Here is a 6,000-nt window from a genome sequence, read left to right on the forward strand (position 1 = left end):
AAAATAATTCAAAATATAATATTATAATTTTAATACACTGGAAATAAACTGGTACCCATTAAATAAGCTGAATGTATAATATAATGTATTTCAAATACATTTAAATTATATTGTCAATGTTCTAAATTATTAATCATCAATCATATATTATCAGTATACTAAAATAGCAAATAAAAGTGGGTCTACTTTAAAACACTGAATTATACTTATACTAAATGGTATACTAAATATAACTATCTTGTGTACAAAGGTACAACATAAGTGGTTCCAAAATAATAGACTTCATGTATACTGGTTTTTGGGCTTGGGAAGGTATAGTGCATGATCATATAAAACCTATTGTGACATAAATGTTTAATGTACAACATAAGTGGTTCCAAGATAATACACTTCATGTATGGGCCTACTGGTTTTCAGGCTTGGGAAGGTACAATCCATTATCAAATATAAAACCGGTAGTGACAAAATCTAATTTTATTATATCATTCAATTAACTAAACTTAACACAAAAAATATGTAATACTTGCGGAAAAAATATCAGAATACTATTTCCTTGGTTGGATTCAAACCCCCAATATAAGAGGGTCAAGAAAATGGCAGCCTGAAAAAAATCCAAGGGGCCCTAAAGCGTTTCCCATTATTTATTTACTGTATGGTAGTCCTAAACCACTACAGATGTAATACATTTTCGTCCACACACTGATTCAGTGGCGCTGTTCTGACAAAACGGCTGTTAAAACTATACGTGACTGGCTGGCATTTGGCAGCCAAGGATTCCTTAGCTAAAAAACTAGGGGGTTTAGCCATAGATATAAAGCATAGATTGGACATATAGTTCTATCTGACGTCCCAATAGGTCCGCCATCTTATCTGGGACTAATTCGAAAAAGTCGGGCCACCTACACAAAAAATGGTGGTGTTTTGTGCAGCAGCAACTTACAGCAGCTCCACAAAAAGGACCAAAGATACGATGGAGGCTGGAATCACTTTTCATATGTCAGTAATAGTATAGAAAAGCAAAACTGATTAAAAACTGATTAATTTATATAGTGTGTTTTAATTAATTATAAAGAAAACTAGCAGCTAGCTGGTTACTGTAAACCTACCAGAATTCTATTCGTTTTTTTTAATTAATGGTCTGAACTAGCTTTCAAGCTACTACAGCACATTATTAATCAATGTTACACACAACGTATGTGCAATAACATTGTTTTGGACAAATATTATAACGTTATTACTTAGTATAATCAGCAGGTGGTGACGTTGGGTAGCTTTTGTCCACTAAATGGTTGTCTAGCTACTCATATTTCTCCCCTACGTTTACTATTGGAGTATGCTAGTTAGCTTGCTCCGTTTAGGGTACAGTAAATATCAAAATTGCTGTACACTATACTGGCTCATTAGACCCCAATACTACTGGCTAGCACGTTAAAGTATTAGGGTTATTACCGTTGTTTTGTAAATTAGGCAATGTAATGCCTTGTCACAACAAAAATAGTAGCTTTTTAATAAATTTCTCTGTATGGTCAGCACAGTTAGTTTAGAAATAACTATTAAAGATCATTAATATTTTAAAGTCCTACCGTTTGGCACCTGCTGCATATGCTGTAGCTAGATATCCACGTTTTCCATGTTTGTCCAAGTTTCTATCGAATCATCAACATTGCTTAGCAGGCCTGTTTGATTCCCTCCACCAGTGCGGCTGTCGTCGCCTGTTAAATATGCATTTATTGGTTTGTAAATATGATACAAACACATTGCTTGTTAAATGTGATACAAATGAAACAGTCTACCAGCACACATCACTCAAATGATGTTGCGTGTCCCACTTAATTATCCCAAAAAAATGTGGTGCACTCTATGGTAGACTAGCCAGGGAGAACAGACAGTGCCCTTCCACTGGATGGTGGTTCCGATCTGGTGTGTGTAGCAGCTCCAGTTGTAGCATTTCCAGTAAGTGAAAATGGTGTCCAGCCAGACAGCAGTTTGGTAGACCACTCATACAACTCCTGGCAACCTAGAGAGTTCTCCTCAGTCATAAAGAGCTGTAGCACTTATGTTGCTGGCTGGGTAGTGAGAAAGGTATTTTAAGTCTTTATATTTTCTGGAGTATTTGTATGGATTACTCTTGTTATGATTAAAACCCTAATAACTAGCTCACTTTATTTGAATTAAGTGTAATCTCATCTCAGTCCTGTGAGACCTGCTGAAACTGCCTCACCACCAATCAGCCTCCCCAGTATGACGAATCCTACCATCTTCTTTCAAGAACAGAGGAGGTCTGGTAATTTCATCCCCTGGATGTGTAGCAGTGATAGCAAGCACAGAAAAAGCCATCCGGAGACTGAAAAAGAATGTGCCATCTTTCAAAGGTCCAGGTATCTGTTAAAGAAGACCTTGGTGCACAAGATATCTTCAACATGGGAGAACATGTTATTGAGACCCAGCATGGAATAGACAATCACAGCTTCTCTCCTCTCCTTGCTTGTTGAAAAATATTTTACACTTCGATAACATCGCCTCGCCAAGGCCTACAACATCTGCCAACAAGGGCAGAGTCTTAGAAACTAAACTCACAATTATTATTTTTAAAAGGGCAATAAGGGAATTTGAAGACTAACACTGCTCTGAATGTGTCTAAACTGTGCAGTCTTACTCAAGAAGCACTTTCTTGTATTTTAAACTATATGGCTTGCATGCCTTGATTTTGAATGAATTAATATATGGGTATTGGCATTTGGATAACAGGGCTAGGTTTTGTGGGAAATTAGGTAGCAGCAATGTTGTCAGTTACGTTGTCACAACCGGAAAAGTGAAAGTTTTTTTTGTCGCTACAACGTAACTACTTGACGTTGTCAGTTGGTTGTTAGCATGTCATGGAAACGTCATATCTCTAAGGTTGTCGGTTTGCAATGTGAATCTCAGGTATCCTATCGAGTGGACCGTTCATTGCCCCTTTTCGTGTTACATTTTCTTTTATTAATACATACAGCTATAATAACTACAGCACAGTTCATTTCTGTCCAGTCAACATCTTGACAGTTCTCTCCAACCTTGTGTTCACCTGCTCCAACTGTTCCATGAACACTTAAATGTGCACAACACATTTCAGGAGGGTTCTACTCAGACTTTAGTTTTACAGTATTATGTACATACACTCACCAAAAGGATTATTAGGAACACCATACTAATACTGTGTTTGACCCCCTTTGGCCTTCAGATTTGCCTTAATTCTACGTGGCATTGATTCAACTACACGTCACCATGAAATATAATGATTAGAATACTTCAGAAATCTATATTTTTTTGGTATTATGGTGTGACTCAATTTCCAATTTAGACATAAAACATTTTCTCATAAGAAATTAATAATATTTTAGCTAATATAAAAAAAATTGTCATGTCCCTAGATTTTCACTCAGTCCTGTTACCCTGACACACTCCCCCTTACAAAAATGTTGGACATTCCACAAGTCACGAGCAGCAGGAAGTAGCATAATTTGAGTCTCCTGAAGGCCATGGGAAGAACAAAAGTTAGTTCTCACACTCTTTTTCTGTATTTTATGATCATATTGTAAGTATGACAGAGAATGTCAATCTCAACGTTCAGTCCCATTACCAAAATACCTTCTTACATGTGGTAGAAACCAAGTGTGCATATGTGTATTTGTGGGCAGTTATCCTATTTGCCCACAGGTGTCCAAAAAAAGCGGCAGGTGTCTAGGCCTCTAGGAGAAGATGGCTGGCAAGGCTTAAAATAATTTAATCGTGTGCCATGGGTGTTTTTTTGTGTATGCATTTTCTTTCATCAGTGGACTTAGTATTTCTTTTATTTTCAGAATCCCATGTTAATATCACTGGTTTATTTATTTTATTTGTAATTATTCACTACAAACAATTCTGGACATCATGTTACTGCAAACGGATTAAGATTAAGTTGCCGGTTATTCTCCACATTGGCTAAAGGTACAAAAGGAAAGTGGTGATAGATATTGGACATGAAAAGTAAATTAATTAAGCTTGACACAATGAGAGTACTTACTATCTCTAATCGAAGGACACTAGGTAGGAAATGTGATGCCCCATTACTGATGGGTCCCAAACACCCTGTCCATATACCACCTGATAGGAACTGTGTATGTGACTGTCATAGGACTCTGTGAATAGACCCTTGGGTCATAGGTTGGAATACACCATACAAGGGTATTTTGTAGGATAAACTATTTCTTATAATAGTCTGTGTAATGGTTGGCTATGAACACTGACCGCCTCCTATGTGTCCTGGCATAAAAGACTGTGTTAACTTGGTATCATTGGAGAACATGTAAGAACTATGGAAGATCAACATCTTGGACAAATGCTTATTAAAGATTCTCCCCTGACTTGTTTGTTTAAAGACTCTGTTCATGGATTAAAAGTGGACAGAAGCTAACAGTGGAATGAAGCAAATACAAAAGTCAAATGATTGCCGTGGATTTAATTGAAACAATCCGAATGGAGAGAGTGGTGCACACATAAGGAGACTACCAACATGTGCTAAAAGTGGTGTGTACTAACATTTGATAATGAATTAATGGAATTGATTCATTGTTGTAATGCAAATAGTAGAATTATTGAAAAGGAGGATATTAGATTAAATGTATTGCTGGTTCACAAATAAATCGTATTGTAATGACCAACAAGTGCAATATTGTTCCCAAAATGGGTAAGGAGCTTCTCTTGCTGAAAAAGTGACAAGATTATGCATGAACAGAAACAACAAAGTGACCCAACTGACTCGTAGAGTGAATACTGTCAACGAATTTATGAATGAGGAAATAAATACTTAAGCAAAAGTACAATGAGCTCCTGGACCACACTGAAGTATTTTCATAGCTCCTGTTAACTTCTATTAATGAAAGAAGAATGTAAAACTGATTATGCATAGTATGAAATGAAACTGGAGACTGTCAGTGCTTTTCTTTCATCAGTGTGTAGTTGGTTGAATTGAGTCAAAGAATCCCAAACTGATCTGTGTGTAACAAATTATTTCATTTTACCAAATGATAGCGCATCTAACACAACAGTGGCAGGTCCTGGTGGAGCTCAAGGTCAAGTACATCAAATGCCTCATCTGCTCGTATACGTGCTGAAGCTGAAAAGGCAGCGTTAATGGCCTCAAAAAAAAGTTTGCTTGTCTCAAACAAAACCGTGTTAGAGGAGCAGTTGAATCAACAGAAGGATGAATTAAGAAAAAATTGAGAAACATTGGAACTGCCCACTGAGTTGGCAGCCACAACAGCAAAACTCAGTGTATTTTAGCATGCAGAGGATCAAACCTATTCAAAGGATGTTATGAATGCATACTATGAGGACATGGTTGAAAACAATGGAACATTAGACACAGAATTGCTTCAAGGGGATCCTATCAAACCATATACTCATAATTTATCAAAAGTGCGTACACCAAATTTCCAGCGTACACCTGGCATACACCCAAAACCACAGTGACTTTGGCCCTCATTTATCATTCTTGCGTAGAAACGGGCGTATATGTTGGCGTAAGATTTTGCTTACACTCCTCTCACCGCCTGATTTAAAATCCAGGTGTACGCAATACCTGCCCTTGATAAATGCCGCGGCTGAAAACGATCGTCATTAGAATAACACGCCCCTATATATTCAAGTCTCCGCTTCCCCCACGCCCTCATTTTACACCATGGACACACGGAAGATGGCAAAAAAGAGAAACTTCTCTGACGTGGAGATTGAGACGATCACCAGGGAGGTAGAAAGAAATAAAATTGTTTTATTTGGCAGTTTAAAAAGTGTAATAAAAGGCGCCCACAAAAACAAAATATGGACCCAAATTACGAGTGCTGTTAATAGTGTGGGGGTTGAGAAGCACACTCCAGCAGAGGTAAGAATGTTTTATTGCTTAATACAAGTTAAGCATGAGTTTTCTTTTTTATTGTAGGTGAAAAAAAGTGGTCTGACTCAAAGATCGCCACAAAGAGGCAC

This window comes from Esox lucius, chromosome 22, assembly GCF_011004845.1.
Source record: "Esox lucius isolate fEsoLuc1 chromosome 22, fEsoLuc1.pri, whole genome shotgun sequence".
Lineage (NCBI taxonomy): Eukaryota > Metazoa > Chordata > Actinopteri > Esociformes > Esocidae > Esox > Esox lucius.